General features: G+C 43.3%; 1 protein-coding gene across 3 annotated transcripts in view; it reads left to right on the top strand.

Annotated features, from left to right (window-relative positions):
* RHBDD1 (rhomboid domain containing 1) overlaps positions 1 to 23533 on the top strand; it is a 1445444-nt gene that overhangs the window by 1265625 nt on the left and 156286 nt on the right. The gene's annotated exons all lie outside the window — the stretch shown is intronic.

The following is a 23533-nucleotide window of genomic DNA, read 5'->3' as shown; positions in this document are numbered from 1 at the left end:
GCTGTCCCTAAAAAGGCAGATATGATGTATAAAGTTCCTCAGTCTTTTAAATTATGTACTATTTTCAAACCTAACTCAACAGCTGTAGCCGTATTTGATTCCACTGCTGCTACACACTTAGTTAATTTAAGTCCTACTCTTTCAAATAGGGATGGAAAATTATTGATAGGTATGGGGAAAAGTGCATACTTCTGCAACTTTGATTTTTAGAATTTTGAATTGTCACATTCATATGTTAAAGTTTGTTCTGACAAATTGTGAAAGTATGAGGAACGGTTTATCTACAGTTTCTTCTTGTGAAGAAAATCTGCTTTAAATAACTTAGTGTCTTCTGTTGCACAGGTCACTTCTGATTGTTAGCATTGTGTGTGTGTGTGTGTGTGTGTGTGTGTGTGTGTGTGTGTGTGTGTGTGTGTGTGTGTGTGTGAGACTCTGTTGATACTTCTTCCTGGGCTGTGGCCACTGGTACTGTTAAGGAGGTTTACTTGGCTACAATCTCAGAACCTCCCAGATGATGAAAAAATGAGATTTTAAACTTTCCCTTGGATAACAATTTAGTGTTTGGCCCTTGAGTTGTAGAGGTGATCAAAAAGTGTGATGAAAAGGGCAAGCTGATCCACGGAAGATTTTTCAACCCTCCTTTTCTAAATATTCCAAGGGATTTTCTCTCTCCTCGTCCAGAATAAACAGCCTCAGTGGAATTCATGCAAACAGATAGTTAAGAAGAAATGGGAAAGAGGTTCCAAAAAGAAGTCTCAAACCTCCCAAAACCAATGATAGTAAAGCAAGTCTGAATAACTGTTAAATAGACCTTGTGACCCCTGCCCACCTGGCCCTTTTCTCTTTCATAAAATCTGAATCTCTAGATATGTTGTTATCCTATTTCACCTTAATTCTTAAATGGATTGATTCGGCTCTGATGGTCGGATCTGACTCAGCCTTTATACACAAGCTTGTGGTCTTCCACTAGCTGTTGGCTAAACCCTATCCCAACATGCATTAGGAAAGCTCCCCAGATCTTGTTTGCCACTAAACAAGATTGAGTGCTGTTTCTGTTGGCTGTGTCTACATATTCTCTTTATTATAATCAAAATTGGTGGAAATTGCGTATTATTGCTATATTATTGCTCTAGATAGCTAGTTATTGTGCTAGTTAATTATTTCTGGTTTGCTCTGCTGTTGGCCGCCATCTTCTGCCTAAGCCTTTTTGTCCCTATCCCGGCCTCCTCCTTAAAACTCTCGATAGTCCGTTTAAGTTAGAGGTCTGTTTTTTTTTCTTCTTTCTCTTTTAGGAATTAAAAAACAAGATAAGCAGCACTCCACAGGATAAATGCCTCACTTCTCCGTAATGTAAAATAGCAGAAACCACACCAAATTAAGCAGCAGAGGCAACCATGTACAAACATATACGCCAGTACTCACTCTGAATAAATATAAAGTCTTATCTATTGTGTACAGTCGGTAAACGCTTTCACTGTTCGCTTCATCAAACCATTAAAAGCCACCAAAACGTAAACACTCATATTTATAAAACCTGTAAAGCAATAAAATTAATTTGTCAGTCCATCAATTCAAACCTTAAAGTTATACTGTTCATATGCAGTGGCAGCTCGTGCCATCGGACTGCAGGACTGCAGCCCTCCCAGCTGTGGAAAGAAAAGGAAAGAAGTTGAAAAAATATTTATTTTTGTATTCTACCTTTACATTATGTATACTAGCTGGCTATTGTTTAGCTGCGAGTCCGACTGACTAGCTCTTTGTCCTGGAATTTGAAGTCTGCATGCTCAGCGAGTTCTGTGTTAAAAAAAAAAAAAAAAAGAATAGTTTCTGTAAATCCAGACTGCTGTAAAAGCAGTCCGGATTAAGGGGAGAAGGCATTAGTGTGTGATGCCCAGAAGTCTATGCTGTTTGGAACTGCTAAAATGGAAGGATATCGGACTGCCACGTCTGCAGTCACGTAGGTGACTTGGATGACTGGATGGCTGCTGATTGGTTCTCGCTCTCCAGTGCAAGAAACAGCCAGTAGCAATAGCAGCATTTAGTACTTTCATTTTGGTTAGACCACGGAGTTCATAACTTTGATCGGGGATTGGATCGGAAAAATTATATCTTCAAGACTTCAAATAAATGCTTACTGACTGGTACCCAAACACTCTGACGATCTGGGTTAAATCTTAAGTTAAGTTTTACAAGTGCAGCTTTAAGAATTAATGTAGAAACTAATAGTAACTTTACTTCTGCACACTTAGTTAATGTAGAGATAAACATTTATTGTGTGACTAATGATATCCATGTGTTTGCTTTTGACAAAAGTACCTGACGCATAGGAAACTGGCACAGAGTTGCAGATAATGCTTTTATTAATGGCTGGATGTTTGGTAGACTTGCGTTGTTAGACTTGTTAATTAACTAGTAGCAACGATGCCCCCTTAAACTTCAAGCCCAGAAAAACGTTTTTACAGCAGATAAGGACAGCTTCATCCAACTGATTTGCCTATTTCAGTATGTAATGGATAAGATGCAGACCCTGCTGAAGTCAAGCAATATTTTACTTGTTTGTATCTGCTCTATAGACACACACATACACACGCACACCTGTCTGTCTATCTATATATCAGCGTCGGGTGAAGCTCATCACACCGGTAGAAGACGATGCTTGTTTTGGTGTCTTTCCCCATAGGTTTAAGGCACAAAAGAAGTTTAATATATAAACTATGCTAGCTAGCTTGCTAAATAAATAAATGGAGATAACTGCCCGGACTGACGTGTTGAACTTTTTTATGTGCAGGAGAGCTGGGATACCCAGAGCGAGATAAACACTAATTGACTTGACTGCGTCATATTGATCCCCAAACAATATCCGCAAGATTTTTATCTTTGTCTCAGTCTCAGGGTCAAAGTCTAAGGGGAGCTGGAGCTCATGCTGCTTATTTTTGCAAGCCAGTGTAAGAGCACTAGAGGTTGGGTACATCAGCTGATCACACACACACTCACACACACGTTTGAAATGTGAAAGGAATCTAGAGACCCTGGACCCAGGAACACAGTGAAACATACTCCTCACAGCTGGAAAATTAAATTATAAAACAAATGCAATGTGCTGCGACTGTCCCAATAGACAGACAGATGATAATTTCCAAGGGAATCTCCTCTGGATCCAAAAAAAACAGTCATCAGTCAGATCGTTATTGAGCATAATTCCCCTTTTGACATGTATTTGTCTGTCACTTTATCAAACTTTAGCTTATTGATGTTGTTTCAATGTTGTGTGTTTAATGGGATCCCAATGTGGGTTCATATGTCCGATTGTCAGCCCTGTGATTTACTGGCCTTAAAGACACTTGACTGTGGTAACTCTGTGTTACTTTTGGATACATGTCATTAGAGCACGGCAACGTCCATGTCTAGTATTATCAGTACAATAGCAGTACCAGAAAACATAAATATAAAATCCAGCACTGAGGAAAGGAAGGGAAAAAAACTTTTATTTAACTGATATGGTGAGTTGTCTTGCACCCTCCCTATTGCCTTACTACAGTATACTAACTCCATGGTTGCACATTGCTTTAACAAAGGGCAAAGACCACCAAAGTGGAAAAAATAGCTTTCATTTTGTCTACAGCATTTTATTGCAGGCAGCAGTGTAATTGAAATTGTATGTGCAGTTTAAAGAACAGATTAGCCTTTGGATGTCAATAGCAGAGCAAAAAATGGACCATGTTCTCAGAATAAAATTTGGGCTGGGGGTTGGTATAATGGTCAATGTATTTACCTTATAATCATAAGGTGCAGGATTTGATTGCCATCTTTCAAAAGGAATTTGGCTAGGCTTAAAATGGCCCACAAAGGCAACTAGCCTAGTATGACTTTATGAACCTATGAACCTATTCTTTTTGCATATGAAAAAACATAAAATGATGATTATGATTTAAAATAAAAATTCAGTAGTCTCTCTCAGTAGTCAATGCCTATCCCTTACTGTTATGTAAATACAAGAATGGACAATAATTGTGGGAGTTTCAGAATCAATTGCTGCATGTTTTTTTTTTTTACAGTGTCAGTTGGACATAAGTAAGAGAGCTATGTATAGCGGTATGTTTTACTTACTATATGATTTATTTGGAAAGTAAAGTACACTCATGTTTTACGTAAAAAATATGGATGTTCAATTATTAAGTTTGCTTTATCATGGCATGTAATGCAACTTGCAAGTTATATGGAAAATGTAATTAAGGCTCAGGCGAAGATGGATACACACACACACAAGCAAAAGTTTTATCACACATTTTTCCATTTTCTTCACCAATCCTATTAGTTTCTGCTATTGTTGCTTCAGAATCATGTCAAAAGTGCATATGTCTCGTGTGTGTGTGTGTGTGTGTGTGTGTGTGTGTGTGTGTGTGTGTGTGTGTGAGCTAGCATTTTGAAAATGTAAGGACTGATAGTGTTGATTTTAAGCTTATTTTCTAATGAGGGCATTAATTGGTACACTTTGAGGACAGATGAAATCAAAGTGGACGTTTTACAAGTTATAGGTAAACAATTACCATTTTTTATGTCTGACGGTGATGCAAGGCTTGTGAGTGTGATAAATGAACACTTTTTCATACACAGTGAGAAGATAATGAAATGAGAGAGGTAATGCATATTACACCTTAGATACTGTCATATTTGTTTTTACTGTGGATGTCTAAGAATAAAAAGTAAGTAATTGATTGTATTGTGTAGTTATAAGTATGTCTTTAAAAGCCTGGAAATGCTAGTGTCATTATTATATGATTGTGATCCACCACCTTTCCTCAAACTGATTCTCAGTTTTAGGAGGGAGAACATCTGATGATTTAAGAATCCACTGCTATGTCTTACTCTAACAGCTATGTTTCTAGTTTGCATCCTTAGAATTTTCCATGCAAAAGGCTGGCACTCCAACATTTCTGTTTTTGCTTTTATTTTGGTACTACTGAGGTTAACTTTGAGATTGCAGTTATTTTTCACTTCCACCCTTGTTGTGATTTTTCGATGTCCTTCAAGAATGCAACTGCAGTCATAACATGTGGGTTGTCCTGCCTCAGGCAGGCCTCGGTCGGCCGGATTCCAAAGTCTTGGTCCGACGTCGGCTGATGTCGCATTTCTCTCCGACGTCAGAGCGGCTGGAGTACATAAGCATCAGCCGACGACATTTTCTTCAGTCTTTCTTGCCGCGCGGTGCCCGAAGCAGAAGCAGTTCGCAAGTGCCGGTCGGTCAGCTCCTGTATTCTTCGATACCGAAGTCATCAAAAAAGCTAAGTACCCCGTTGGGGACCTTTTCTTGCCTCAGCTGATGTCAGAAATTACTGAAAAAGTTAACAATTGTCTTTCTTGTGGTAAACAAATACCTCATAAGGATTTCCACTCTTACTGTCTTCCTTGCCTGGGCCCAGACCACGACGTCTCGGCCTGTGTAGCCTGTGCTCGCTTCAACAAGCGAACTCTCAGGCGCCGGGCGGAGGTCGCTGAAGACTTTTTCGCCGATAAATTTGCGTACACCATGCCGTCGGATCTTCCGACATCGCAAACTCCCAAAAAGCGAAAAGACCGGGACCGACATCCTCGGCCTGCGTCTACCACCGACTCCACGCCAAAACCTAGCGCGAGTGCTCCGGTTCCCTCTGAGACGGTCTGTCTACCGCTCCGAACCGAAGACACCGCATTACTGACGACTCCGATTCCGGACATCACTCCGACGCCAGTTATCGATTTTCCTCCGGATACCGAAACCGAGGAAATGCCCGAGACTATTGCTGTAGACAAGGTCACTCCTGCACGTGGAGCTGCCAGGCCTCCTATGGCCATGTCTATTAAGGCCTACACTAGGGCTAAGGCAGCCAGCAAAACAAAGCATATTACTTCTAAATCCTTACCTCAGCCTACTCCAGAGACACAAATTATGTCCATGGCTGCTGATTTTATTCCCATGATTAGAGGTTCACAGGCCCATCCTGAGAGAGGATCCCAGCCTCCTTCTGATAAAAGGCCCCGGGTTGAACCCTCTGACCCTATTCCTTCAGATGAAGATTCTGAGGGCTCTGTCCACTCTGATAGCCAGGAAGAGCTCTTCCAGACCTATGAGGACTCGGATGCAGAAGATTCCATCCCCTCGGCCTCCCCTCCTGAGGATATTTCTTTTGGGGAAGTTCTGCACACCATGAGGGAACATTTCAAGTGGCAAGGTCAGGAATATTCTGATTCTAGGAAACGCCTGAGGACTTTCCTTAAGAAGCCCCAGCACAGGCCCTTAGCTATTCCTCCTGTACTGTTCTGGATGATTTATATTCTGACTCTAGTGCTACCCCTGATTCTCTTCCTCCTGCTCCAGCCAAGCCAGACAGGTATTACAGGGTCCCAGAAACTCATTCCCATTTATTCAGGGCCCATACTGCTGATTTGGAAACTATTTCACAGGGGCCTAAAGGAGTTTCAGCCTCCACCTCTAAAAATCCATTGCCCTCCAACAGGGAAGCTAGGTCATTAGAGATGGGGCAAAAGGATTACACATCCACTACCTTATCTATGAGAGCTTTAAATTGCCTTTTTCATATGTTACAATATCAGGATTACCTGTTAGAAGATTTACAAAAAACATTAGCCACTCCTGATCCTTTAGACAGGAAGACTTTGCAGGAAGCTGTACATAACACTCAGCAAGTAAGCAGTCACTTCCTGCAGTGTGGATATGATGCACTGGAAGCTTCATGTAGGGCAGCTATGACAGGGGCAGTCATTCGTAGACATGCTTGGTTAAAAGATCAACCTCTACCAGATCATGTAAAAGCAAAACTTCTGAATGCACCTTTGGAAAAGAACAAGCTTTTTGGTGCGAATGTTAAGGATGTGTTAAAGACCATCGAAGAAAAAGCAAAATCAGTTCAGACGGTGAAAGATTTCCTCCAGGTTCAACCCCCCAGATTCAGTAGGAATTGGCCTTCTAAAAACTGGTCCTTTCCTAATCCAGAAAAGTTTCAAAGGGTAAGAACAGGCGTGGCGAGGAAGAGGCCAATACAGAGGCTCTTACAGGGGGCGACAATGGCAGCCAGGAAACCAAAGAAGTGGCGCAGGGGTTTCACCTGCCCCACAACCACAATCTCAATGACTTTCCTCTACTACTGCCTACCAGGGAAAAATAGAAGCTCCCTTGGGCGGAAGTTATCTCTGTTTGCAGAAAATTGGCACAGACTGACAAAGGACAAATGGATTTTGGACATTATAGACCGAGGGTACAGGTTTCATTTTCATACCTTACCAAGAAAACAAGGCATGCCAAACCTACCACAAAACCAGAGGGCAGAGGCTATCAAGCAAATCACTCTGCTGACTCGGATGAAAGCAATAGAAAGAGTTCCACAACAAGAACAAGACCAGGGGTTTTACTCAAGACTGTTCCTTGTTCCAAGAAAAGAATCTCAATGGAGACCAATACTGGACTTGTCCGCATTAAATACCTTTCTCATAGTACCAAAGTTCAAAATGCTGACTCTACAGCAACTCCTTCCCATGCTGGGCAAGGGGTCTTGGCTGATTACTCTGGACCTCAAGGAGGCATACCTGCATGTCCCTATCAGACACAGCTGCAGAAGATACCTCAGATTTCTTGCAGGGCCAGAGCATTATCAATTCTCAGCATTGCCATTTGGCTTATCTACTGCGCCCAGAGTATTCACAAAATACCTGGCTTCAGTAATTGCTCATTGCAGGCTCCAGGGGATACAAATTTACCCGTACCTGGACGACTGCCTCATACAAGCGGACGACAAATTGATGTTGACAAAAAACCTGGATTATGTCATACGATTACTTCAAGCTCTGGGATACACAGTCAACTTCCAAAAGTCAAGACTGCAGCCATCCCAGCAAATAATCTTCTTAGGAGCCAAACTAGACACAGCCTCTCAGATGGCTTACCTGACAGAAGACAAGCAAGAGAAGTTAACTCATTACTTCAAAGGTTTAGCAAAACTCACCCAGATGACTGCAAGGAGATTCCTACAGGCCCTGGGTTACATGGCATCCTGCATTCTCCTGGTTCCATTAGCAAGACTACACATGAGAAAGCTTCAATGGTACCTAAAAGCATTTGGTCTCAACACAGCAACAACTTGGAGACAATCATACCACATTCCATGCCTACAAAAGGAATTCCTATGGTGGGCCTCGGTGAGCCAGGCAAACACAGGTATGTCATTCAAAAACCACAGATAACACAGACCATGACCACAGATGCCTCAGACCTTGGATGGGGCGCACATGGAAGGCAGGTGTATACAAGGACAATGGTCTCCAAAGGAAACACATCTGCATATAAACCAAAAGGAAATGCTGGCAGTAATGCATGCCATCGAGGCCTTTCAGCACCAACTCCAGCAAGGCCATTTACTGATACGGACAGACAACACCACTGTGATGTGGTACATAAACAAGCAAGGGGGCACCCACTCTTACCCCCTTTGCAGACTGACAATGCATCTTTGGGAGAAATCACTGAGCCTAAACATCCAGTTATAATCCCAGTTTGTTCCAGGAAAAGACAATGTGTTGGCGGACAGCCTAAGCAGGAATTTCACAGATCCACACAAGTGGAGGTTACATCCGAAGGCCTTCAGACAACTCACTTCGACATGGGGCAAGCCAGAAGTGGACCTATTTGCTTCTCACCTCAACCATCTTCTACCAAAATTCTGCACAAGGACATACCATCCAAAAGCTTGGAAAATAGATGCCCTCTCATTCAACTTGAACTCCCTAACAATCTATGCATTCCCACCTCTGCCACTGATGACCTCAGTATTACTAAAGATCAAAGCAGAGAGACCCAAGGGAATCATAATAGCTCTGGACTGGCCAAGACAACACTGGTACCCACTACTACGGAGCATATGTCACACCAGGAGGTGGGCCCTTCCCCAATAGCCTCTACTTTTGACTCAACACAACTTCGAAACAGTGCATCCAAATCTTCAGACACTGCAGCTAACAGCCTGGGAGATCCCATAAATAACTTCAGCCTATCTCTCTCCAAGGAAGTTCAGCGGATACTAACAGAGGCTCGAAGACCATCCACCAGAAAGGTTTACTTAGCAAAGTGGAAAAGATTCAGCAATTGGAATACCAGCAAGGGACATGATGCATCACTGTTGAACATCCCACTCATCTTGGAATACTTGGCAGATATGTTAAAGAACGGCCTCTCATATTCTTCCATAAAGATACATGCATCTGCTATTTCAGCTAGATACAACACTGATCCTCCTGTTTTGTCACACCCTTTACTAAGGCAATTCCTCAGGGAATCAAGAACATTAAGCCACCAAGAAAGGCCCCAGTGCCAGCCTGGGACCTCAATTTTGTCCTAGAAAAACTGACTCTACCTCCATTTGAGCCAGCAGCTTCAGTTGACTTGCAATTTCTCTCATGGAAGACAGCTTTCCTGTTGGCAATTACATCAGCAAGAAGGGTTTCGGAGCTACAGGCCCTAATGGCAATACCACCCTTTATTATTTTTCACAGAGACAGTGTTTCATTAAGGACCAACCCTACTTTTATGCCAAAGGTGGTATCTAGGGTTTCTTTAAATCAAGCCATTCATCTGCCTGCTTTCTTCCCCAATCCTGAGAATAAGGGGGAAAGACTGTTGCATACCTTGGACATTCACAGACAACTGCGATACTACCTGGACAGAACCAAGGCCAGTAGGAAGTCTGAACAACTTTTTGTAGCTTACGCCCCTGCAGTCCAAGGAAAAGCAATTTCAAAACAGACTATTTCAAAATGGATTGGACATTGCATCAGATTCTGTTATTCCTTTCATGGAAAGACTGTTCCAGCCAATGTCAGACCACATTCCACCAGAGCTACAGCCACCTCTACAGCATTCTTAAGAGGGGTGCCTACTAAGGACATTCTAGAAGCTGCTACATGGAGCTCCATGCATACATTCTCCAAACACTACAATCTCCCTCTATACTCCAGATCCAGAGCAGGCTTTGCTTTGGCAGTCCTGCAGGGTTTGATTGCCACACCATCTTTCATTCCTCCTCCCCCAGCTAAGCTATGGTATTCTACCCACATGTTATGACTGCAGTTGCATTCTTGAAGGACATAGTACAGTTTTGTACCTACCATAAATGTAGATGTCCAATAGACATGCAACTGCAGTCGGATTTTCCCACCCTCCATACCCCTCTATGCCTAGGGTCCACTCCTATCCCTCTTACTCTTAGCTGGGGATATCTGTTATGGTGTATTTGTTTTATTGCTCATTTATTTGTTTGGAATCCTGTTTTTGTCTTCCAATTTGATTACAGCCTTCCTTGGAGGGCACCTGGCATCTGGGGCAAGAAACACTGAAGAAAATGGTGTCGGCTGATGCTTATGTACTCCAGCCGCTCTGACGTCGGAGAGAAATGCGACATCAGCCGACGTCGGACCCAGACTTTGGAATCCGGCCGACCGAGGGCTGCCTGAGGCAGGACAACCCACATGTTATGACTGCAGTTGCATGTCTATCGGACATCTACATTTATGGTAGGTACAAAACTGTACTTTTTTTCTACTGCGGTCCCTAGTGTTCATGATGTTTTGAACCAAATGTCCGTAGAACAGCACTCGGACATCTTTGGCAGCAGAAGGAGATTTTCTTTCCTTCTTGTGGAGGTCTAAATTTAATGTGAAAAGCCAGTGGAACAATATAGTGTAACATATTATAAATTATATTCTGTGTGATATACAGAAAATATGTCCATATAGGACGAGGAGCAAGTCAAATAGTTTAACTAGACTACATATCTGAATGAATATTCATTCACCAAAACAAAAAAAAAATGTATGATACTTGATCTGTTCCATGGTTTAAACTGTATAGTAAATTCTGTAGCAAGACAATAGTAGTATTTGTGGAGTGGATTCTCAGCTATGTTAGCTTTATTAATGTTTAAAAGTATACATGCTGATTAGTTCCATCATCTGTTCTAGAATTAATTTCTGGAAATCTGCTACCAAGTGTGTATCTGTGTGTGTACACATTTTTGCATCACATTTTTAGTTCGTTTTTCATAAAATTGTGGTTTTCTGGCAAATCATTAAAGATTGAAGTTAGAAAATAAATATTTGAGTTTCAGATTTCATACCCTTCAGAAAATTCATACTAATGCAAGACCTACTAATTTGTTAACTTTTTAAGTTTGTAAGAGCAATATTTAAAAATTGTCCTTATTTTTGGGCCTTTGTGATTTGCCCCACTTTTATTTTTGGCTTTGTCCAGATTTCTTGCTCTGAGGTTGAGAGTATGACAAATGTGTCAGGGCCATCACCATCAGCCAGAAACATTTCAAATTGTGACATACTTGTACCCCACTCTCCCATGTAGTGACTCTAGATGTGTCCAAGCAAGGCAAGGAGCAGTTATGCAGTGTAAGTGTGCAGACTAAGTATCCCCCCATCCAAGGTAGATACAAGTACAGTGGCTTTTCATCTGTCATTTTTGCAGAATGTTCTGGTTTTCTGTCATATTTTAATACTGTTGATTTATGCTTACTATTATTCAGAAAATGCATGTTGTTGCAATGCCTGTTGCTCTGTGTTTAAGTAGCAATGCTTTAATGACCATCAGATAAGCTTGTCCGAGATTGTAAGATACAAGTAAGCTTTACTAAGCATACTGTTAAAGAATTACCAACATTGAAAGCCTTTCTGTTGTTGCCATGCAGAGAATATTTACATAACTAGATAATGTATAAGCCATTGGGTATTGAAAGGCATATGACAGTTTTTGTAATAAAGGACAGGATTACAATATTTTCAGAAGCTCACTACATTTGTTGGAGACTTGCAGTCATCTTTGCAGGCTTTACCCATAAACTAAACAGAATGCCAATCTATCATGTGTGGTCCATAACCTGTGCAGTAATCCTTTAAGTAATTTGTATTGAGCTTATTTCTTGTTTGCTATTCATTTTTTACTTCAATCATGTTTTCTCCATGAAACAAGCAGATAGCTGTTGTCAGGCAGCAGGTCTTTTTTGTATAAGAAACATTTTTACAAGTGGGAGTATCACAGATATTGCTACTTTCAGCATGTTATTTGGTACTTTTATAAAGGTGAATATAAATTATAATTAGAACTGCAGTGCAAGGAGAAGTGGTTTGAGTTGAGTGCTGCTTGTTTTTTTATACTTGATTTTGACTGGCATTCCAGTAATGTATTTAAAAAGTAATTCATTTTTTTCATGCCTCACAACCTTTTTGTTTCCATCTAGATATTAAGTAAGCTGTCATGTAGCCAATGCATTGAATTTTTTTTTTTCTACAGATCATTTTGTCTTGAATGGACTGTCATAATGATGGTTTGGCACCCATGGCAGTGTATTTAATTAAAGTCCCAGTTTTTGTGCTTTTTGAAAATAGCTTTGCCACTTTCTAGCTGGCCACACCCCTTCCTATTGGCCCCACCCATTCAGCTGTCTCCTGCAGCCCCCCTTTGATTTGAAGTCAGCAGCCACCACTGTTCATATGTATGGCATTTTAGGAATTGTTAAGGTCAGTTTATTCAAGTTAAAGAACTGCCTAGCCCTTAGCCCATTTAAGTTAGAGGGCTACCCGTTTTTCCTTTCAGTCTCCCGGGCATAGCCTGTTTAAGTTAGGGGGCTGTGCCCTCCCTTTCATCCTCTATATCTCCTTTTATAGTTAAGTTTTACTGTTAGCCTGTTAACAGAAAAAATTCTCTAGCTTCCCTTGTTACTGTCCCTTTTTTTTAGGATGTCTTCTAAAGATTCGAAACCCTCTGGTTTCAAAAAATGTAGACTGAAAATGTCCCTAACTGATAGACACACAATTTGTGTCTATTGCCTAGGAGCTGTCCATCTCCAGGAGTCCGTTTGTTCCATTTGTCATTCCTTTAATCACAGGGCTTTCCCGGAGAGGAAAAACAAATTGATATTGAGAGGTCTCTTAAAAAAAAACCCTTCTCAGAAGCAATAGAAGAAGGCCTGGGTTTATCAAAGTCTGACCAATCTTCATCTTCAAAATCTGACAAGCCTGGGAAGAGATCTTCCTTTTCTAGTGCTGTATTGGAGCCTTCAAAAAAGGTTGCCAAAATTTCAACACCAGATCCTAAGTCTGTCAGATCTCAAAAATCTACAGCTCCAGCACCATCATTCTCGGTGCTGGTAGAGTTGCGGAGCCAGTCCCCTGTCTTGGAGCCGTTCTCCCCTACTCTAACATCACCTATACTTCAACCTTTCAAGTGTCCAGTCCCCTCCACTCGATCTTCCAGGAGCCTATCCAAAGATGAGGTGGATTGAGTGGTACAGAGGCTATTAAGGATACTGGCGCTGGTCAAGCTGTTATCGGATCCAACCCTGAGGGCTTTGGATCTGACCACATCCTCCCCTTGTGCTCCAATTCCTCCTCCAATCCGACCTCAGCTTTGGAGTCAGAATGTCCTAAGTTGATATAAATGGAACCATCGGACCTGAGACCCATTACGGGATCTTCAGATCCGACCATTGCTCCGACGTCCTCTGCTCCATTGGAGCTCGAGGAGTCTGGAAGCCGTCGCTCTCCAGTCGGGTCCAGGGAGGTGAGTTGGATCAGACGGTTGTTGGATCCGACCTTGCCTCTCTGGGCATCGGCTCAGTTGTGCTCGGCTCCTACCTCAGCCTCGGGGCTGTCGTCCTTGATTCCGGAGGTTCCCTCAATGTCTTCGGATCCAGGGATTTAGTCAGATCAGGGGCAGGGGGGCTTTTGAGGTGATGAGTAAAGTACTGTCGCCACATGCAATTCCACTTTCATCTACCGACATTCTTCCCCCAAAAGCACCGGTGTCTTCCTCTATACCCTTGCATCCACAGGGATGCAGAGATCCTAGGGGTCAGGATGTCCCACAGGGTACCCCCAAACTCCTCTGAAACCTCTCCAGAGTACCCCTCTGAGGAGTTCCCTCAGAAGAGGTTATGTAAAAGGAAGCATTTAGACTACCTAGAGGAGTCCATCACTTCTGATATGGACCTCAGTGAAGCTGAGGGGTCCCCACGGTCGCCTCCTGATGATTTCTTCTTTGGAGACTTCTTAGAAATACTTATGAAGGGAGGAGGCTGGAAGTTTACCAACCCTTCAGCAGAGGAGTCAGTGTACCTGAAGGCCTTTGGATCTCACCCTTCTTCCACTTGGGTGTCTCCACCTTTTGATGAACTTCTGGATGTAGCTTCTTGGAAGGTGTGGTAGTCTCCAGATTCAGTGGAACCTGTTCCTTGGACGTCAAATAAGTTCATTGCTTCCGCCTCAGACAAAACCTTTTTAACATGGGGAGTCCCAGTAGATGCTATGGTGGTAGCGGCAGCCACCAGGAAGGAACTCTCAGAGACATCATCTCTTCATCCACTGAACAAGGAGACTCATACAATGAACAGATATGGAAATCGCATTTTTTTTCTTCAGTGACTTTTGCTGTCAGATTGCTGAATTACCTGACCCATTTTACTGGATTACAGAGAGATCTCCTGAAGGAGTTAGGAGATGCTCTCCAAGGTTCATTAGCTGAAGGGGTTTCAGAGAAAGTTTCCTCTCAGCTCTCTACCGTAAATTCAGTTGTCAACTTCTCCATGGGACTGATTTCTTATGCAGTGGATGGAGTGAGTAAAGCAGTGAGTTCAGGAATTTCCCTAAGGAAACATTCTTGGATGCGCGCTTGTGTGACTTTGCGGAGCACTTTAAATCTACTTGTATGAACGTCCCATTTGATGGTTCGTCTCTGTTTGGGCCCAAAGTCAAGGACACACTAACCAGGTGTGAGCAAGAGGGAAAGACTCTGTATGTCGTAGGAGTCCATTTTCCCTGCCTTCCAGACCATATCCCAAAGGTCAGAAAGGAAGTGGAAAAATGTGGTTTCGAAAATCCCAGAGAGCTTTCCAGAGCACACATGGTAATCTTCCCCCAGAGGCAGAGGGGGAAGTAGTAATGGAAGACACCAACAACATGGCTGAGGGGGTCTGCAGAATCAGGGTGACAGTGAATCTTTCTTTGGTAAGCCTTTTCAGCGCTCCTGAAAGGAGGCCCTCCTGTCCATCTCTGGAGGCAGTTGGGGGAAGCTTATCTTTGTACCCAGAAGCCTGGCTACAAATAACAGACAAGTGGGTACAAAGCATCATATCCAGAGGTTACCTCATACCCTTTTCCTTCCCCATCCCAAACATAAAAAAGATCCCAGACGTTCCACCCAGTCAAAGGGAATAGGCAACATTAGAAATTCAAAAGTTGCTAGACAAAAGAGTCATCCAAACAGTTCAAACAGACCAAATAAGATCCGGAAATTACTCAAGATTCTTTTTAGTTCCAAAGAAAACATGGGACTGGAGACCAATTCTGGATCTCAGCAATCTAAACAAATCAGAAAAAAAGTCCAAGTTCTGGATGGTAACACTGCAGTCAGTACTCCCTTTTCTGGGACAAGATGAGTGGATGTGCTCAGTAGACCTCCAGAATGTGTACTACCACATAAGAATGGGTAGGCTATCCAGGAAACACCTATGTTTTCGGCTGGAAGTCCGTCACTACCAGTTTTGAGCACCAAATGTATGGCAGTAGTTGCGGCTCACTTGAGGCGCCTAGGTTTCTGGGTGTTTCCATACTTAGATGACTGGCTCCTAACCGCCGCCACCGAGCATCTACTAATAAAACTGAGAGACACCACCTTGCATCTCTGCTTCCACCTAGGAATTGCAATAAACTACACGGAATCTGCCTTCTTGGCATGTAGTATTCGTAGGAGCAGAATTAGATACAACAAATATGATGGCCAAACGTCCTCCAGAAAGAGTTCAACGTCTACGACGTCAGGTTCAAAATCTTCTCACAAAGAAAAAAGCACAAACAAGGATGGCCCTTAAAGTTTTGGGGACCATGGCAGCAGCAATAACCTTGATCTCAATAGCATGTGTACACATGAGAATTCTCCAGTGGCTACTGTCCACTCAGTGATCAGTGCAGGAATTGCTGATGTCCCACAAAGTAATGACAACAGAATCTTGCATAAAAGACCTTCATTGGTGGCTTTACTCCACGCATGTGACGCTAGGTCGACCATTTGTACTTCCCCAACCATTAGCCACAGTGACCACAGACGCCTCTCAGGCGGGGGCGCATTATCTGGGAAAGATGTTTCAAGGCACCTAACAGGATCACGAAGCCCATTTGCACATCAATGTCCTAGAGATGAGAGTAGTGCTTCTGGCAATGCAGGCAGTCCAGGACTCTCTTCCACTGGGATCTATTGCAGTACAGACAGACATGTCAGTTGTATGGTAAATAAACAAAGAGGAACCAGATCTCACCCCCCCCCCTTGTCAAGAGGCCCTGAGAGTATGGCAGCATGCGACCTCCTACCAATGCTTTCTGATAGCAATGCACATCCCAGGGAAATCCAACGTGATAGCAGACCGACTCAGCAGCATGATTCTGATGCCTCACGAGTGGTCCCTAAAACAGTAAGTAGTGGAAAAGATTTCCACAACTGGGACCAGCCTTGCTGCGACCTTTTTGTGACATCCATGAATGCCAAATCCAGCAGCTACTTTGCCCATATCCCCCCTCCGGGGAAGTCGCCAAGGGATGCACTTGTACACGATTGGCATTCAGGTCTCCTTTATGCTTTTCCTCCCTTTCCATTATTACCCAAAGTTCTTCAGAAAGCCAGTCACTTGGGAAGGGACTTGATACTCATTACCCCATGCTGGCCTCGTCAAATCTGGTTCTCCTTCCTGTGGCCTCATCTTCAGGTGAAGCCTTGGATTCTGGACCCAGTTCCAGACCTTTTGACTCATGCATCAGGAATCCTTCCTTTCAGACCCTCAATTTGACAGCTTGGCTGCTCCAATTCCAACCATAGCCAGGTTTCCTAACCTCTCTTCATCAGGTAAGCACATCCTAATTTCTTCTCATAAGGCTTCTACAAGAAAGATATATAGAAGCAAGTGGAAAAGATTTTCATTATGGGCTTCTCTTAACCACATTGATCCCTTTACTGCCCCAGTAAATTCCGTTCTAGAATTCCTAACAAAATTATTCAACAAGGGTGCAGCTGCGACTACCATTAGTGTTCAACTAGCAGTGATGTCTAGTTTTCATATAGGTGAATCTGGCCTCAACATTATGTCTCATAGGCTATGCAAAGCATTTCTTAAAGGTACTTTATTACTATGTCCACCTATCAGAAACCCCCCAGCACCATGGGACTTAAATTTCATCCTATCTCGTTTTAATCCCCTTTTGAGACAGCATCATGTTGCGAACCCAAGTTTTTGACATGGAAAACTATTCTCTTGATAGCAATTAACTCTGCTAGGAGGGTGTCAGAGTTGCAAGCCTTGTCAATAAAGCCCCCCTACTTGATTTTCCATAGACAGGGTATTTTTACAAACAAAAACCCTTCCTTCTTGCCAAAAGTATGTTCAGAGTCAAATTTGAACCAATCTATAGACCTTACCAGTCTTTTATCCAAATTACAGGAATAAGGCAGAATACATGTTACATCAGCTGGATGTGCACAGACAGTTATGTTTCTACTTACACAGGACTAACAACTTCAGAAAATCTGATCAGCTGTTTATATCCTTTTCAGATTCAAAGAAAGGTACTTCAGTCTCTTAAGTGATGCTATCAAAATGGCTTTCAGATTGTATAACCTTCATTTATAAATCTCAAAACAGAGATCTTCCCCATAGAGTTCAAGCCCTCTCTACAAGAGCCATAGCAACCTCTTCCACCTTTCTGGCTAGACTATCAATTAATACCATTTGTGCTGCAGCAACATGGGCAAGACCACATACCTTTATCACTCATTACAAATTCAGTTTGGCCTTCAGGAACAGGGGCTCCTTTGGTTCCCCGATTCTGAAGAATATTCTCCTTTGAGCCACCCAAGAAAGATGGTGCTAGGGATGCTGTCCCATCCTGGTAAGAATGAAGGTGAGCTAGGACAACAACACATAATGAAGTTATGCACTCACCATAATGTTCCATGTGTGTTGTCCATCTTTGCCTTCATTCTTAGATCCCACCCTCCTTCCCCCTGCCATCTGAATTATTAAGCTGCCTTTATGTTTATTACTCTTATTATAGCTGCAAACAAGATCTGGGTAGGTTTCCTAATGTGTGCTGAGATAGGGTTTAGCCATGAGCTAGTGGAAGACCTCGAGCTTGTGTATAAAGGCCAAGTCGGATCCAAGGATCGGATCCGAACCCATCCTGGTAAGAATGAAGGCGAAAATGAACAACACACATGGAACGTTATATTGAGTACATAACTTCTTTTTTTCTCTTTGACAACAGTTTGTTTCAGACAAATGTTTTCTAAAAGTCATCCTTTAAGGTTACAGTTGGCAGTGGGAGGAAATTTCTCCTTTCCAGTGGTTAATCCCTTGTTCTACATATTAAACTTTTTTGTTTGTACCTGTTTTTCATCACATGCTGTCCCAAGGATTGATTGAACAAGTTTCTCTTTCCCAGGTGGGTAAGGCTTTTTTTTTATTCAAGGATGTTTCAAGTGCCAACGAAAGAAAATGCTTGAAGACCAGTTCTGGATCTTTCATTCCTAAAAGCCATGTGTGATGGTACCCAAATCTAAAATGTTGTCACTTCACAACCTGTTATCTCTTCTTCCTCTTTCAAGTTTCCTAGTAACACTATACTTAAACAGTGCATCTGATCTTGTCGATCTTCATTCATCTTTGACCTTTGGGTACCCGGTTCTTATCCTCTGAACCGGCTCAGCCGTTATACAGCTTGCACCAGCCAAAAACTCTCAAGCTAAGACTCTACCCAGAACACTCTTCTCTACATTACCTCAGCTTTCATTTGCCGCAAGAGGCGTCAGCCATTTCTCTCCTAGCTAAGTAAAATTTATTTATATTTTGATAGTTAATCCCATCTTTTTCTACACATTTATATTTGTATTTCTGTTCTATTTGTCTCTACCCATTTTTTTCTGGTCAAGTGAGTGTCTTTTCCATACCTTATAGTATTCTGTCTGCCATCATTGGTAATACCCCTCCCTGTTTTTTGCTTCTGTACCTCTTTAGATAGCTTTCTCTTACCATAGTTGGTAATTTGTTTCCCTTTACTAATCTTTTGGTAGCTCTGTCTACCATTGTTGGTAGTTTTTCCCTTCTTTCCTTTTTGCCTGTGTGTGTATGAGAGTGTTCCTGCTAGTTGACTCCTTTCCTTCTGTTTGTTGACATGGCTAAAAAATCAAAAGGCACTACAGAGTGTAAACAGTGTCAGGATTGTGAATGAAAGATGCCCAATTCCGATGGGCTTTCTTCCTTTGTATATTGTCTGGGCCCAGCTCATCTGGCTCAAGAATGCTCTGTCTGCCAGTCCTTTGGTAACTGGACTTTGGGTGGGCAAAACAATAAATTAATATTGAAAGGGTTAATTAAGTCTTCCTTCGAAGAAGCTTTATCCAAGACTGCTACATCACCCTCTAAATAAGACTTTGGTATGAAAAATGTCACTAGGTGCCGACTTCTCCTTTGGCACTGTTGGCTAAAAAGCATAAGCCTTCCATCCCTTCCACATGTATGGATCCGAAGGCTAGGGTTCCAAGACTTTCAGTACAGATGACCCCCTTGACACAGTCTTTGACTACGGCACCACAGATCTCGGCAACGGTCTCGTCAGCACCAACTTCTTTAGTTTCCCAGTTGGTGCCGACCTACTGCACCACAGCAGACATTGCCACCCCCTCTGTGCCGAAATCAGAATTAATGTATTTACCCAGGACAAGATATTCACCTTCTATTGACCCCTTCATGGGGCAGCTTCCCAGTCCTTTCTTGGGCCAGAATCCCCTTCTGCGTTATCTGTCTATTCCTCAGGGAGTCTCACCAAAGTAAAGGTCATGAGGTTGATGGATCAGTTCATAGTGGCCAGGATCTGCCCCGACTTCAGTTCCTTCACAACCAACGGACTCCCGGAACCATAGCTCCACTGTCGGGACCGAGGATTTTAGATCGGCCCCATCCTTTTATTCAGAGCTGTCCTTAACTCAGGGAACCTTGGCAGCTGTGGCCTCTTCCTTGGCTCCTACTTCAAAGTTGGGTCTCTCGGAGCGGGGTGTGACCGCGGTTCTGCAGTTGTCCTTTTCAGTTCTGGGCACCCATCCCTCTTCAGAGGGGGCCTGCCTTCCAGGTAATGGAGAGGGCATTGGCCTCTGTAGGCTCTCAGCTGGCCCCTTCTGTGTTGGAGTTATATTCCCAGAGTCCTTCTTGCCCACAGCTGCCACCATCCTCCACGCCTGGGCAGCAAGCACCAAAGCTGAAAGTTACCCCTGCACAGGGCTCCTCTTCTTTAGAGTCCTTCTCAGAAATCCCAGCTCAGGAGCCACCCGGAAGAAGACGTGCAAGAGGAAGCACTTAGATTCCCCTGAAAGAATCTGTTATCGAAGACACGGACTTCGGTGAATGGGAGGGCACCCCCTGCTCAAGCTTTTGGTGCTCGTCCATCTACTTCCTGGGTGACCCTTCCCTCTGATGATCTTATTAAATTGATTGTGCAGTGGGTGTGGAAGGCCCCTGATTCCATAGATCCAATTCCCCAGAGTCCAGGCAAAATTTTGTCAGCCCCTGAAGACCACCAGCATTGGACTAAGGGCTTATCAGTAGATGCTATGGTGGTGACGGTGGCCATCAAAAAGGAACTCATCGATGAGAGTCCCACTGTTCATCCCCCAAACCGAGAGTCTAGGACAGTGGACAGATTTGGAAAGCAGGTGTTCGCTTTATCAACCTTCACCCTAAGGTCTTTGAATTTTATGGCATATTTCACTAGGCTCTAGGGAGATCTGATCAAGGAGTTGTCGGATACCCTCACAGGAGCTGTGTCTGAGGAGGTATGGGATAAAGTTGCCTCCCAGGTAGCCACCCTGGAGTCTATTTCTAACTCATCCATGAGACTCATCGCGCATGCAACTGAAGGGACGGCCAGGGCAGCAGGTTCAGGTGTTGCCATAAGGCGTCACACCTGGATGCGCTTGTATGAGTTTGTGGAACCATTCAAGCCTTCCTTCAATGCTCCCTTTGACGGATCATCTTTATTCAGCCTCAAAGTCAAAGAAACTCTAACCAGGAGTGAAAATGATGAAAATACCCTATCTGCAGTGGGCATAGATTTTTGTGCTCCCAAACGGTCCTACTCTAGGAATCAGAGGAGCAGAAAGATGTAGTTCAAAAAGTCCCAAGGGCCTTTTCAGGACGCACACCATGGTGGCTCGCCTGAGGACAGGGGGGGAGCTGTAATGGAAGATGTCGACCCCGTGGCAGAGGTGGTCCGCAAAATCAAGGTTGTAGAGCATCTTTCTCTGGACAACCCTATCAGAGCTCTTCAAAGGAGGCCTGATTGCATACCTCTGGAAGCAGTCGGGAGAAGACTATCACTGCACTTGATAGCCTGGTGACAAATAACTTCCAGTGCTTGGGTGCAGAAGATGATTAACAGAAGTTACCATATCCCCTTCACTCATTTTCTGTCAAAATAAAGACTCCCCAGTGTGCTACCCACTCAGAGGGATCAAGCAGTCTTAGAGATTCAAAGATCCAAGAAGTCCCACCAGACCAGATAGGATCCAAGTTTTACTCTAGGTTCTTTTTGGTGCCAAAAAAGACAGGGACTTGAGACCAATTTTGGATCTCAGCCTTCTGAACAATTTTGTTCAGCAAACAAAATTTTGGATGATCACAGTTCAGTCTGTACTTTCTTTTCTAGAGGAAAACAGTTGGATGTGCTCTATAGACCTTCAAGATGCATATTAGCACATAAAATGGACAAATGCTCCGGAAGGTTTCTCCTATTTTGGCTAGGAGCCAGTTATTTTCAATTCAGAGTGCTGCCCTTTGGTCTCACCATACCCGCCAGCGTGTTCACTAAGTTTGTGGCAGCAGTTACAGCTCAATTCAGACTGTACAGATTCTGGGTGTTTCCTTATCTAGATAACTGGCTCATCACCACTCCCACCAGGCATCTACTGTTTCAGCCATCAGGCTTCATTCTACACCTGTTCACTCATCTGGGTATTACACTAAATCAAGAAAAATCTCAACTAACTCCCACTCAGGATCTAGAGTTCATAGGAGCTCATCTGAATACCATTTCTTGTGTAGCTTCCCTTCCTCTTCACAGGCTGCAGAAGATAAAATCCTAAGTACAACCCATTCTCTCCAAAGACAAGGTTCCTGCACTTCTAGTACTCCAAGCTTTCGGGCGCATGGCAGCAACCATTACCTTGGTTCAACTAGCTAGATTTCACATGAGGCTACTACAATGGTTCTTAGTATCCCAGTGGTTCATCCTAATGCATCCAGTGACATATGCATTTCTCGTCAACAGTTGCTACAAGGAGGACTTATCCTGGTGGATGGAATCCGAGGAAATTTTTTTTTTGCCGTCCCTTCATTCTCCCTCAACCCAAGGCCATAGTGCCCACGAACATCTCCCAAATGGGGTGGGGGGCCATTATCTGGGAAGAACAGTCCTAGGTACTTGGTCCTTGATAGAGGTCGACCTGCATATCAATGTCCTGGAATTGAGGACAGTGCTCTTAGGGTTGCAAGTATTTAATTCTGCCTTCCTTGTAGGAACAATTGCAATTCAATCAGACAACATGTCGGTGGTCTGGTACATCAACAAGCAAGCTAGAACCAAGTCTGATCCCCTGTGTCAGGAGGCCCTCAGAGTGTGGCAATGGGCTATATCCTCCAACCACTTTCTAATAGCAGCTCAAATGTGATAGCGGACAAACTGAAAAGATGGATTCTCCTGCCTCACGAGTGGTCTCTCAATCCCAGAGTGACATAGAAGATCTTTCATTGCTGGGGCCAGCCTTGCTGCGACCTCTTTGCATCACCCCTGAACAACAAATGCAGCAGCTACTTTGCCCTAATCCCTCCTCGGGGGGAATCCCTGAGAGACACTGTCCTTCTCGATTGGTCCTTGGTTCTTCTCTGTGCTTTTTCCCCATACCCTGTCATTCCCCTCTTTTTGAAGAAAGCCCACAGGTTGAGAAGCAAAGTGATCTTCAATGCACCCTCATGGCCTCGACAAGTCTGGTTCCCCTTCCTATGGTCTCATCTAATTCACTGTCCATGGATTCTGGACCCAGTTCCAGACCTATTGTCTCACCCACAAGGACTAGTACATACCACCCTTTAGAATCTCAAGCTTACAGCTTGGTTCCTCCAGCTGTTAGTCGCCAGGCAGAATAACTTAACTTTCCCCAGTTCAAAAAATTCTACTGGCTTCCCATAGAACATCCACCAGGAAACTCTACCTTAGCAAGTAGAAGAGAGTTTCAATTTGGGAGTGCAATAATGATCTCAGTCCCTTCTCAGCACCAGTTGAGAAAGTTTTGGTATTTTTAGCCATGCTGTTTGATCAAGGAGCTTCCACAATCAAGGTTCAGTTAGCAACCATTTCTAATTTCCATAATGGCTTCAAGGACCATTCATTAATTTCC

The sequence above is a fragment of the Protopterus annectens genome, chromosome 4.part1 (assembly GCF_019279795.1).
Source record: "Protopterus annectens isolate FY-2018-M chromosome 4.part1, PAN1.0, whole genome shotgun sequence".
Taxonomy (NCBI): domain Eukaryota; kingdom Metazoa; phylum Chordata; order Ceratodontiformes; family Protopteridae; genus Protopterus; species Protopterus annectens.
The sequence above is the reverse complement of the archived record's forward strand: the minus strand, read 5'-3'. Positions and strand labels throughout refer to the sequence as shown.